This window comes from Lolium perenne, chromosome 4 (genome assembly GCF_019359855.2).
Source record: "Lolium perenne isolate Kyuss_39 chromosome 4, Kyuss_2.0, whole genome shotgun sequence".
In the NCBI taxonomy this organism is placed as follows: Eukaryota; Viridiplantae; Streptophyta; class Magnoliopsida; order Poales; family Poaceae; genus Lolium; species Lolium perenne.
In genome coordinates this window covers 226,697,936-226,712,469 of record NC_067247.2, presented here as the reverse complement: position 1 = coordinate 226,712,469, position 14,534 = coordinate 226,697,936, and positions in this window count along the sequence as shown.

The following is a 14,534-nucleotide window of genomic DNA, read 5'->3' as shown; positions in this document are numbered from 1 at the left end:
TGAACGAAGAAGAGAGAGGCAGAACCTATTGACACAAGGGATGGCCGTTGTGGTTGTTTATAAGGAAGAGATGACCGCTGTAGGGGTTAACACAATAAATTAAGGAGGAGGTGACCGTTGTGGGGGTTTTACACAATAAATTAAGGAGGAGATGGCCGTTGTGGGGGTTTATATCTCAACAAAAAAGTAACGCGGACTATTTTGACGGAAATGGAACTTCGTGATATAGTTTATCATTTTACCGTGAAAAGTAATGCCTAAAATAAAAGGTAATTCGTGATAGTTTATCATTTAACGAATGGGGTACATACGATACGGGTCAAAATGGCGCCTCTACATTTTTAAGATAAACTATGACATATTTTAGTGCCAATTCCCAACTCTTTACGATTTTTAGTGTTTTTAGCCAGTTTCACACATTTAAATGACTATATGCTGATTTATTGGAAGTAATTCAAATTTGAAATGTAGGTGTGTTATAACTTGGTCATAGAAATCCCCCAAAATCATTTTTAGATTCATATTACTTACTATATAAGAAGGCTATGTGCTTTGGTTTTTCATTTTTTTTCTGGTTTTTTTTTTGAATTTTATGCCCATTTGAATCTTGGTCAAATACTAGCTAGCTAGGTTTGACCAAGATTTAAACAATTTTAAAACATGAAAAGGAAAAGGCAAGCCTGGATCTTTTTTAGTCATTCTAAAATGAAGCTTTTGGGAGGTTCTTGAAATTCCCATGTTTGAAACCAATACGACTTCTCTTCATGCTAGACTTCATAAGATCGACCGAGTTTATGGTTAGGGGGTAGATACATGATTTGTCTGGTTTGAACACATGTCTAAACCTTGTTTACCAACTTGAATGCTTTCTATATGACATAAGAAGACTATGTGCTTTTGTTTTTCATTCTTCTATTTTTTTTTGAATTTTATGCCCATTTGAATCTTGGTCAAATCCTAGGTTTGACCAGGATTTAAACAAGTATAAAATATGAAAACGAAAAGGTAAGCCTGGATCCTTCTTAGTCACCCTAATATGTACCATTTTTTGGGAAGTTTTTGAAATTTTCATGTTTGAAACCCAAAACCACTTCTCTTCATGATTGACTTCATAATTAAGACAGAGTTTAAGGTTAGGGGCAGATATATACATGATTATCTGGTTTGAATATGTCTAGACCTTGTTTATCAACTTTAATGCTTACTATATGACATAAGAATGCTATGTGCTTTGGTTTATCATTCTTTTGGTTTTTTCCTGAATTTTTATGCCCATTTGAATCTTGGTTAAATCCTGGGTTCGACAAAGATTTAAACAAGTTTAAAATATGAAAATGAAAAGGTAACCATGGATCCTTCTTAGTCACTCTAAAATGAATCTTTTGGGGGGTTTTTGAAATTTCCATGTTTGAAACCCAAAACCACTTCTCTTCATGGTTGACTTCATAAGACAGAGTTTAGGGTTAGGGGTAGATACATGATTTGTAGGGTTTGGATATGTCTAGACCTTGTTTATCAACTTGAATTCTTACTTTATGACATAAGAAGGCTATGTGCTTTGGTTTTTCATTTTCTAATTTTTTTGAATTTTATGCCCATTTGAATCTTGGTCAAATACTAGCTAGGTTTGACCAAGATCTAAAATGAAGCTTTTGGGAGGTTTTTGAAATTTCCATGTTTGAAACCCAAAACCACTTCTCTTCATGCCTTACTTCATAAGACAGAGTTTAGGGTCGTTAGGGAGTACATACATGATTTGCCTGGTTTGAATATGTCTAGACCTTTTTTATCATCTTGAATGCTTACTGTATGACATAAGAAGACTATGTGCATTGGTATTTCATTTTTTCATTTTCATGCCCATTTGAATCTTGGTGAAATCCTAGGTTTGAGCAAGATTTAAACATGTTTAACACGTGAAAACGAATAATTAAGCATGGATCCTTCTTAGTCACTCCAAAATGTACCAATTGATAGATGTGTTAACTTTGCTTCATGGAAAAATTAATGTCATGTAAATGAGTTTTAACTTGGATTTCCTACCGTTGAATCCATAGGAAACTTTGTTCTAATGCACTATAATAATCAACTGAGTTTTTACACCAACAGGTCTGTCACTTACGTGTCGTGACCATGCGTGAGGTCCCACACTTCAGTGAGCACAAGTCACGTGCAGTAGGTACGCAAACTCCCAGCCATCTTCTTTTTCAAGAGAAGATGCATCAGGATGCGTATTGGAAGTCTGTGGGTCCTTCAGGATCCTTCGGTTGTCCCTCTCACAAAAAAAATCTCTCTCATTCTCGGCCTCGCTTCGACTCGCTCGCTCGCACCTCCTGCTCACTGACAAAACCTGCACAACAGTCAACATCATCACCCGAAAAAGGGGAGACACCATAATGCACTCCCTTCTTCTCTCCTTCCGAGTGATCCCTCTTCCTCCGAGTTTCACGCGACGGGCAAACACACAGGTGCTGCATAGTAATAATAAAAAAGTAGAAAAATCGACCTACGAATCTATGATTAAATATAGGTTAATCTAGGGTTTTGCCCACTACTACAGATCAAGTTCAAAAATATCCACTTGAATGGTTTGATTTTGGGCTACTAATATGCGTTGGTTTTTTATTTTTTCTGAATGTTTATGCCCATTTGAATCTTGGTCAAATCCTATGTTTGACCAAGATTTAAACAAGCATAAACATGAAAATGAAAAGTTAAGCTTGGATCCTTTTTAGTCACTCTAAGATGACCAATCTAGTTCAGGGTTAGGGGGTAGATACATGATTTGTCGGGTTTGAATATGTCTAGACATGCTTGTTTATCAACTTGAATGCTTACTATATGACATAAGAAGACTATATGTGCGTTGGTTTCTTATTTTTAATTTTTCGAATGTTTATGCCCATTTGAATCTTGGTCAAATCCTATGTTTGACCAAGATTTAAACAAGTTAATTTAAAACATGAAAATGAAAAGGTAAGCATGGAACCTTCTTAGTCACTCTAAGATGAAGTTTTTGGGAGGTTTTTGAAATTTCCATGTTTGAAACCCAAAACCACTTCTCTTCATGTTTGACTTCATAAGACAGATCGAGTTTAGGGTTAGGGCCAGGGTAGATACATGATTTTTCTTGTTTTAATATGTCTAGACCATGTTTATCAACTTGAATGCTCATTATATGACATAAAAAGGCTATGTGCTTTGTTTATATTTTTTATTTTTTATGCCCATTTGAATCTTGGTCAAATCCTAGGTTTGACCAAGATTTAAACAAGTTTAAAACATGAAAATGAAAAGGTAAGCATGGATCCTTCTTAGTCATTCAAAAATGAAGCTTTTGGGGGGTTCTTGAAATCTCAATGTTTGAAACCCAAAACCACTTCTCTTCATATGGTTGACTTCATAAGACAGAGTTTAGGGTTAGGGGGTAGATCGATACATGATTTGTCAGGTTTGAGTATGTCTAGACATGCTTGTTTATCAACTTGAATGCTTACTACATGACATAAGAAGAATATATGTGCGTTGGTTTCTTATTTTTAATTTTTTTCTGAATGTTTATGCCCATTTGAATCTTATTGGTCAAATCCTATGTTTGACCAAGATTTAAACAAGTTAATTTAAAACATGAAAATGAAAAGGTAAGCATGGAACCTTCTTAGACACTCTAAGATGAAGTTTTTGGGAGGTTTTTGAAATTTCCATGTTTGAAACCCAAAACCACTTCTCTTCATGTTTGACTTCATAAGACAGATCGAGTTTAGGGTTAGAGCCAGGGTAGATACATGATTTTTCTTGTTTTAATATGTCTAGACCATGTTTATCAACTTGAATGCTCATTATATAACATAAAAAGGCTATGTGCTTTGTTTTTTTTTGTTTTTTTGATTTTTTATGCCCATTTGAATCTTGGTCAAATCCTAGGTTTGATAGTGATTTAAACAAGTTTAAAACATAAAATGAAAAGGTAAGCCTGGATCCTTATTAGTCATTCTAAAATGAAGCTTTTGGGGGGTTCTTAGAAATCTCAATGTTTGAAACCCAAACCACTTGTCTTCATGGTTAACTTCATAAGACAGAGTTTAGGGTTAGGGGTACATACATGATTTGTCAGGTTAATTTGAATATGTCTAGACATGCATATGCTTGTTTATCAACTTGAACGCTTACTATATGACATATAATAAGACTATATGTGTGTTGGTCAAATCCTATGTTTGACCATGATTTAAACAAGCATAAATCCTGAAAATGAAAAGGTAAGCTTGGATCCTTCTTATTCACTCTAAAATTAAGCTTTTGGGAAGTTTTTGAAATTTCCATGTTTGAAACCCAAAACCATTTCTCTTCATGCTTGACTTCATAAGACATAGTTAAGGGCTAGGGGGTAGATACATGCTTTTTCTGTTTTGAATATGTCTAGACCTTGTTCATATCGATCAACTTGAATGCTTAATATATATATATATATATATATGACATAAGAAGGCTATGTGCTTTGGTTTTCATTTTTTGATTTTTTTTGAATGTTTAATGCCATTTGAATGTTGGTCAAGTCCTAGGTTTGACCAAGATTTTAGCAAGTTTAAAACACATGAAAATGAAAAGGCAAGCCTGGATCCTTCTTAGTCATTCTAAAATGAAGCTTTTGGGGGTTCTTGAAATCTCAATATAATGTTTGAAACCCAAAACCACTTCTCTTCATGCTTGACTTCATAAGACAGAGTTAAGTGTTAGGGGTGGTAGATACATGCTTTTTCTATTTTGAATATGTCTAGACCTTGTTTATCAACTTGTTGAATGCTTATTTTATATGACATAAGAAGGCTATATATGTGCTTTGGTTTTTCATTTTTATGTTTTTTAAATTTTATGCCCATTTGAATCTTGGTCAAATACTAGCTAGGTTTGACCAAGATTTAAACAATTTAAAAACATGAAAATGAAAAGGCAAGCCTGGATCTTTTTTAGTCACTCTAAAATGAAGCTTTTGGGAGGTTCTTGAAATTTCAATGTTTGAAACCAATACGACTTCTCTTCATGCTATGCGCGCATGGCATACCTTGCATATCATTCGTGCATATATTTCAATATATATTTGAACATATTCTTGGGGATATATATATATATTTCAATCTCTCTCTCTCGATCTATATATCGTTGGTGCCCAAGAAACACACTTATATATATACGCATGCACTTTATGCGCAAAGGCGCGGGTGCCTCCAATAATGTGTGTGTGCACTCGATCGATGATCCCTAAACCTTAAACCCTAAAACCCTAATCCCTAATCCCTAATTATACCATAAACGTACACCGTAAACACCCTAAACACTAAAACCTAAACCCTAGACCCTAAACCCTAAACACTACACCCTAAGCCCTAAACACTAAATCCTAAACCCTAACCCTAGACCCTAAACCCTAAACCCTAAACCCTAAATATATTTCAATCTCTCTCTCTAGATCTATATATCGTTGGTGGCCAAGAAACACACTTATATATATATACGCATGCACTTTATGCGCAAAGGCGCATGTGCCTATAATAATGTGTGTGTGCACTCGATCGATGATCCCTAAACCTTAAACCCTATGTTTGACCAAGATTTAAACAAGTTAATTTAAAACATGAAAATGAAAAGGTAAGCATGGAACCTTCTTAGTCACTCTAAGATGAAGTTTTTGGGAGGTTTTTGAAATTTCCATGTTTGAAACCCAAAACCACTTCTCTTCATGTTTGACTTCATAAGATAGATCGAGTTTAGGGTTAGGGCCAGGGTAGATACATGATTTTTCTTGTTTTAATATGTCTAGACCATGTTTATCAACTTGAATGCTCATTATATGACATAAAAGGCTATGTGCTTTGATTTTTTAATGCCCATTTGAATCTTGGTCAAATCCTAGGATTGACCTAGATTTAAACAAGTTTAAAACATGAAAATGAAAAGGTAATCATGGATCCTTCTTAGTCATTCAAAAATGAAGCTTTTGGGGGGTGCTTGAAATCTCAATGCTTGAAACCCAAAACCACTTCTCTTCATATGGTTGACTTCATAAGACAGAGTTTAGGGTTAGGGGGTAGATCGATACATGATTTGTCGGGTTTGAATATGTCTAGACATGCTTGTTTATCAACTTGAATGCTTACTATATGACATAAGAAGACTATATGTGCGTTGGTTTTTCATTGTTTTTTGTTTTTTCTGAATTAATGTTTATGCCCATTTGAATCTTGGTCAAATCCTAGGTTTGACCAAGATTTAAACAACTTTAAAACATATAATGAAAAGGTAAGCCTGGATCCTTCTTAGTCATTCTAAAATGAAGCTTTTGGGGGGTTCTTGAATCTCAATATAATGTTTGAAACCCAAAACCACTTCTCTTCATGGTTGACTTCATAAGAAATAGTTTAGGGTTAGGGGGTATATACATGATTTGTCGGGTTTGAATTTGTCTAGACATGCTTGTTTATCAACTTGAATGCTTACTAGCTATATGACATAAGAAGACTATATGTGCATTGGTTTTTCATTTTTTGTTTTTCAGAATGTTTATGCCCATTTGAATCTTGGTCAAATCCTAGGTTTGACCTAGATTTAAACAAGTTTAAAACATGAAAATGAAAAGGTAAGCGTGTATCCTTCTTAGTCACTCGAAAATGAAGCTTTTGTTGGGAGGTTTTTGAAATTTCCATGTTTGAAACCCAAAACCATTTCTCTTCATGCTTGACTTCATAAGACAAAGTTTAGGGTTAGGTGTAGATACATGATTTGTCTGGTTTGAATATGTCTAGACCTTGTTTATTAACTTCAATTCCTACTATATGACATAAGAAGACTATGTGTGCTTTTGGTTTTTTATTGTTTTTTGATTTTTTCTGAATGTTTATGCCCATTTGAATCTAAAGGTGAGAGAACACGTTAATGGTTATTCTAACAAAGGTCATGCTTGGTATCTTACCTATGTATTATGCTACATCACAAATGTAAAATGAAAATATGTGCATCTCTATAGACCCTAAACCCTAACCCTAACTATATAGAAAAAGATGAACAATCCATGCTTTTCGATTGCCTTTTTTGTTTGGCTTGATTTCAAATTTAGTGGGGAGGGGGGGGGGGGTAGGGGACGAGTGTGTTTCTTTTGATGCCTCTCTCGTATTTGCTAGTTTTTGGGGGTCACACAAATTCAGGGTAGCATACTGCCCACCCCCTCCCTTCACGCGCGGAAAAAGTGAGTTACTAACTTGGCTTTCCTACCCTTGAATCCATACGAAACTTTGTACGGAGTTCTAATACAGTATAATGATCACCCGAATTATTACACCAACAGGTCTGTCACTTACGTGTGGTTCCCATGCGTGAGGTCCCACACTTCAGTGAGCACAAGTCACGGACAATTTTTTTGCATATGTTGCAAAGGATAAAAGGTGGAAGAGGGATCACACGGAAGGAGAAGAGGAAGGGAGAGCACTCACGGCCTCGAAATGCTTCAACCTTTCCGGGAAGTGATGTTGACTGGCACGCAAGGTTTTTCAAAGGCCGCAAAACCTGCAGTGCGGCGATTTTGACAGAAATAACCCTTTTGGCAAAGAAAAGCACGGACTGACCCTCTGAGCAATCTATTTCACTGGACTAACCTTTTTGTGTGGCTCATTCTGTGTTTTTCTTCGCCAAAAGGGTTACTTTGTCAAAATCACCCCCCTGCAGTGCAGGCTAGGCCCCCGTCTAATATTCTTTTTTTTTCAATGACAAAAGGGGGGAGATAGAGAGAGAGAGAGTCTTGACGACGTGTCTTCACTTGACAAAGAAGATTGTTGGAAGTTTGCCTACCTACCGCACATGACTTGTGCTCACTAAAGTGTGGGACCTGCATGCATGGGACCCTGCAGCCCTCTTAGGGCAGACGTGTGAGACGCAAAATATGGGTTTTAGTTTAGTAAGGCAAAAAAAATAAGCCTTAGAGGGCCGAGGCGGGGCGGCCGTCCGCCATTTTATACCTTTACGCCCCCCACACCTCGTTTCATTTGTCATGTCTACCAAGGAAGAGCTCGGAGGAGAAGATGCAGTCCTAGCTTCTCGACCCCCTGGCGCCCCACGCATAAATACTACTACCAGAAGTACACTGTCTCTAACAATCCTGCCTGCGAAGGGAGATCTCGGAGGAGACGATGCGGGCTCAGCATCCCCGCCGTTGATGAGCCAGGACACAAGGGTTACTATGCCTCTTTTAATTACCTTCGTTTTGCTGGTAATACTCAGACTTATATCTGTTATCTTCCGCAGGAGAGGGTCGATATCGCCGGAGAAGATGATGTGAGGCAGATGATCAAGCTCGCAGGAGAAGATGATGTAAAGGAGATGGTCAAGCTCGGAGCAGAAGATGATGTAAAGGAGATGGTCAAGCTCGGAGAAGATGATGTAAAGGAGTTAGTCAATCTCGGAGAAGATGTGGTGGCATTGGACCAACCGCGGTCGTTGGGCGAGATCCCGGAGATTCACTTACCTCGTTTGCACTGGTAATGATATGCCTGATCTATAACATTTTGAACATTTTTCGTCGGCTTACACATGAGCTATCTCGGCTTAGGGTCAACAAGGCCCCGGGAGCGGAACTTCCGCATCTCGGCGCCGAGAACTCCGAGTTACGCCAGAAGCGCCCTGGGGAATCGCACGCGCAGGCGCAGCACATCCGTTCGCAGGATCTCTCATCCTTCGACGTCAGGTTCCAGCGAGAGGTCGTAGAAGAAGATAAGTTGCCAGCTTCCCCGCCGTTCAAGAGGATGAAGGAGCTGAAGACGGAGGTTAATATTAGCTGACTTTGGGTTGCTGGTTTTTGGTACTTCGAGTCACTGACATGTAGACACCACTTAAGTCTGTCCTACATGTTAGTGACCACATTCGTTAATCAGCTAATTTGTGCATTTCGTTTGCCGGTAACGCTCGATATGTTTGTTGTTACCTTTGGCAGGATCACTCCCCTTGCTTATCCTGTCGGAGGATGAAGTTGGATCTTGCCAGCATGCGGGAGGAGAACAGAGAGTTAGGGATCAAGATATTTCGATGCACAGGCAGGCGGTGTCTTTCCTAGAAGTGGATGAGATCACGGCCTGCGCTCGTAGGAGTTGTGACGAGGCCATTCATCTGGGAGAACGGATCAAAGCTCAGCTTGTCTCTTTGATGGAAGTCGCAGAACGCGTGATTTTCAATGCTAGAGAGGCGCGGGAACGACTTCTGGTGGCTGAAGATCTCGCATAGCAGTTTAATCATGTGCGCTTATTAGTTGCCTACTACTTTTGTAATTATTCACAATTAAGTATGAATCAATGGCTTGCCTTTTGTGTGACGGAGGAAATTGCACATACCACCACTTGTTGGTGCAGTTTTTGCACATAACACAATTTGAGATTCTTTTTACACAAATAACCAGATTTTGACGTAAACTTTTGCATAAAAAACAACCTTACTCCATGTTTTCTTTTGTCTTCTAAAGACATGTATGTGCTTCGAAAAATACCTCCGTTCCAATGCTTAAAGCTTAGTATATTTTTCTTGAAAAGTCAAACCAAGTAAAGTTCGACCAAACCTATCAGCACATATAATATTTTGTAGACACCATATGAAAATATAATTTATTTTCTATCTAATAATATTGATTTTGTATCTTTCATATTAATGCATTTGGTAAAAACTTAGTCAAACTTTCTATCTAATAATATTTTCGACTTTGTATTATTTTTATTCATTTTCCCCCTGGTTGTCATGTTTTCTGTCCGGCTTCCCCAGCCCATCCATCCGTAACCCACATGCGCGCGTGACACGAGTAGTGGGAGACATGGTGCCCAAAGGGATAGCTTTTATTAATGGTGGCGACGGTTCCCTAGGCCAATGTCATGGCGATACGTTCGATCGTCGCTAGCCGTGCCTTCCCATGCGGCCGTATTAATGCACACCACTGCTCCTTTGCGCCTCCGCGGCTGATCAAGTAAGTTTGATCATAAAAGATGATCACATAAGCTCGATGATTACCTATAACCTAAAAATTATTTTAATTTGTAAACGAAGACATAAAATAACTAGTTGTTTGATTAGGAAAGACAAAGGAAATTTCTATTGAGATTGAGTTCTTTTCATAGTTGTTATAGACACATAGCAATATTACCAAGAGATAGGATTGTAGAGAAAGCAATCCATAGGTATTTTGGAGGGTTCTCAATCCTTTGAATCAAGCAAGCTCTATAGGAAAAATCCCTATGTGTAAAAATCCTACTCCGTACAAGATACCTTTAGAAATCCTTTGAACCAAACAAACTCCGATTCATATTAGTTAACTATAATATGGATATATCTAGACACATTTTAGTTCAAGATTCATCCATATCATTTGACAAGTAATATGAATCGGAGTGAGTATATTAAATGGAGTAGTATATATTGTTCGAAAAAATTAAGTTATACTGTACTAATAAAGAAACCATTTCGTGGTCAAACTGATTTGACGGGACAAGAATCGCACCAGGACGTAGTGGCGTGCTATCCTAGCCGAAGTTTTACTCGGCGCCTCGATATGCTGCTGAAGAATAAAAAAAGTCATATCCACTCCTACTCTTCACCTCCATCGTTTCCATCCTTGGCTCTCCACTTCCATCATCGTTCTCCACTCGCCAAGCGCTGCTAGCAAATTTTTTCATCCTCTAGATCTCCCATTTGCATAGCTTTCTCTCCTCACCCCTCCGCAGAACCGCAGCACTCCTCCTTCCCGCTCGACTCTCCTACAAAACTCCAATCACACATACTTGCTTCCGCCCTCTTAAATCCTTCTCGTCTCCATGGCGGCATCGAACGATGACCAACTGTATGGCGACTGGGGGAAGCTCCCCGCCGAGCTGTTCAATCTCATTGCCCAGAGTCTGGACGTTACAGTCGACGTCCGGCTGGCCGCATGCTCCAAAACGCTGTGCCGCCATGTCGCCGACAACATGGATCTACACCATTGGGATGGACCCTGCTTGCTGATGCCCGATTCTGCCCATTGGCACTATGATGATAGTAGTGTGCACCACACGGTGTACCACGTTGTGCCCCTCGACCATCCTCGGCGCACAGCCATCCTGCCGTTCATGGACAATAGATTCTGGGTTGGCATGAACGGCGACTGGATCGCCGGCGTGGACAGTGGTGGGAACTGGTTCCTCGCGAACATCTACACGCACCAAGAAATCTCCCTACCATCGTCGGAAACTTGCAACATTTTTTGGGAGGAATGGATTGGCTTCCCCGACTTGCCTCCTGAAAGGTACATGACGTATGGGCGTGCCATGTTTTTGTTGAAGATTGTAATTTGCGAAGTGCCCACAAAAGCTGGACATTACTCAGATTACAAGCTCATCGCTCTATTCAATTCTGGACTCGCTTACCTGGCTAATGGTAGCCAGGAGTGGAGGTTATTCTCTCTTGCTAGTTGGGGTGTAGATTACAGTGACGCCATCGAGCACAACGGCTTCATTGTTGCGGTGGATGGGTGGACCGGCACCACATATTGCTGGGATCAATCACAGGCCGGTAATTCTTCAATCCATATGATATACTTCACAATAAATTTTAATATCAAGCCCATTCATGATATATTGTAACTGAATTAACTAATTGGTCAATAAGATTTTTTTTCACCTTTCAAATGACTGTGCACCATTTAATTATCCTAACCTGACTGAACCATTGCTACAAACGAATTACAGTAGTATATGCAGTGCACTAATCTGTCAACCCAAACCAGATTATTGCAGTATATGAATGCATTCCTGAATTAGTTACTGCATGCTCTTATCAGAATATGAATAAGGAGCTTAGCCCTGGCCTCTTCATCAATTGATGCATGCAAACTTTCAATTTATTTGAATATTCGATGTACTCAAAGCATTACAATCATGGATCAGATAAGGTTGAGACATGTATCTACCATCAATGAATATGAGTGTAATTAACATACATCTCAAATGGGAACAATTTTATTTCTTCGAGTTTTTATACAAGTATAATGACTGCATCCTCCATTTGATCCTACAAATGTGAAGTTGCAGCTACTGGTATTTTTGTCTTCCTGAGCCATTCAAACACTATTTTTTTTTTGTCTCCGTTTACAATGCAGATGCCCACCTTGCCCTGCCATTCGTGATCCCATCACCGATGAAGGAACCGTCTGGTAGATGGTTTTTAGCTCGATCAGCCGATGGCAAGCGCTTGATGATCATCCATGAAGATCGGTATATACGTAGCAATGATCACCTTGAGCCTGCAGAAGTTCTGCATCATGGTAATGGCCTTATCCTGGGAGAGTATCCTTCCCCTGTCATACATATTTTTTGAGAAAGATCTATCCCTGATTGGACCCAATTGGAGTCGAGTTGACAGCCTTGGCACACACTCTCTGTTCATTGGACTGAATTATCCAATGAACCTGAAGATAAATGATGGCAATGCTCCTGATGGAACATTGACTCCGTTCATGAGATCAAATTGTGTGTACATCGCGCACTATGCATTTCGGGAACCAGCATTTAGTTGTATTTGTCGTTGTAACCTGCAGCAAGGGGAAAATGAGCTCATGGGAGTTATCACCCTTCCAGAAGATGGTTGGGGATTTCCCCGACAGGCGACAATGTGGTTTAAGCCTAGTCTGAAAAATATCCGCATGTTGATGCAACCCTAAACTGAGCCATGAATCTTTCTGGAGAAAATAATCTTTTTTGTACGATATGTTTGAACAATTCAGTAATCTGCTCCGTATCTTAAGATGCTCTTCCTTTTTTCTGAATCTTATATACCTGGACCCATTTCAGTGTGTCTGTTTACTCATTTTAGTGTGTATGTAGCCCACATTGAAGTAATCTAATCTTATAATTTAAAACGGATGGTGATGAACTCTGTATTTCCATCCTTCGTAAACCGTGCATGTCTGTTTATTTTTAGTTTCATTTCAGCAACTGTTATTAGTATATGCACACCTTTTTTTTAATGTTGAGAGGAGTATAAGGGCATTACAATGCTATATACTATATGGCGCTAATAGAGAACAAATGAATGTCAAAAGATTGTAAAATCCTCCAGGTACTCTCCTTGCAGCGCTAATTGCTGATGGCATGAGATCGACTTCTGTTGGTTAGGTGCTTTAGCTAGGACAGGTGAAAAGAGTTTAATGCCCTGCTTTCTTTTGCGTCGATAGTAGGCCTACCGCAGGTATTCACCTCTCCAACCGCCAAACGACGAGGAAATAATTCCTAGCGCCCTTGCAGTAGCGCCTGTGTTGGACGTGCCCTAATGTTTTCCTGCTAAAAGGTGCAATCTTTTAAGCACTTGGGTATGGTATTTCCCCACCAGCCTGGATGCAGGCCGCCAAACGCGTCTTAAGTTTTAAAATAGCGTGCTAAATGAATTAGCGGCAGCCTCCTTCAAACGATATGAACGCTATATCGTGGTAATAGTGTGGTATATTTTAAATAGCATTTTCAAAATAATACTAAATATAGCCTAAAAATAAATAATTTTACTAGAGCGAATAGATATATATAGTCCAAAAGTGACTGAATCATACATACATAACCACATATAGAAATAGATCTCAAGTATTTTAGAAGGCTAACATCAACATTTCACAAGGCAACAACATAGTATAAATTATTTATTAAAACATATTAGCATTAGCGATATTATCTTCTGACTTAGAAGTGGAACCAACAGATTGTAGTTCATCACCATGAAAAAGTGAAAGCAACTTGCCTGAAAAAAATAGCGCGCTAACACTATGAAGTTTTAGGGTGATATAGCATGCTGTTTCGCAAATAGCGCCTCAGCGAGCAAAATTACTAAGCGTGGACCCTCTAGATATGCTATAGCGCGCTTTTAGCGGAGAAATAGTTAACTGGGCTTCATTGAGGCCCTGGTTTGACAAAGCAGGCTGAGTACCCATCTAAAGAAAAATCTGCCTGAGGACGCATGCTTGTAAAAAAGAGAGAGCAGACTACAATTACTTCAGTCCCGAACCCTCTATCTCTCCCACCTACTTCACCTCTTTTACACTAATGACTGCCATGAACGGCTCGCCTCCTCCCTCCACCGGCAGCTGCCTAGCGGTAACGGCCGCCGACACAGATGAACATCGCCGATATTTCCTGAACTCAGCCGATTTGATCCACCGCATCCTCCAGCAGCTTGATGGACGTCCAGTCTCTTCTATCCAGATCGTGACTAGAGAAGGATCTACGGGTACATCCGTTTCTTACCCTTTGGCAGCGTCGGTTCCATCGCTTTCGGTAGTTTCTTCTCCGCCGGAAGCACCATCCGGCTCGGCACCGATTTCCTCGGCGGCGGCACCAGCTTCTCCGGTTGCGCCGACCCCAACCCCCGCGGCACGGTCTTCTCGGTGGCGGCACCACCAAAAGTGGTCGTAAGTTGTCCCGAACTCACTAGGATGCAGGTGTAAGTAGTCAATGATAGTTGGGGTTTTAACAAGTTCTTTTTCTTTAATGATG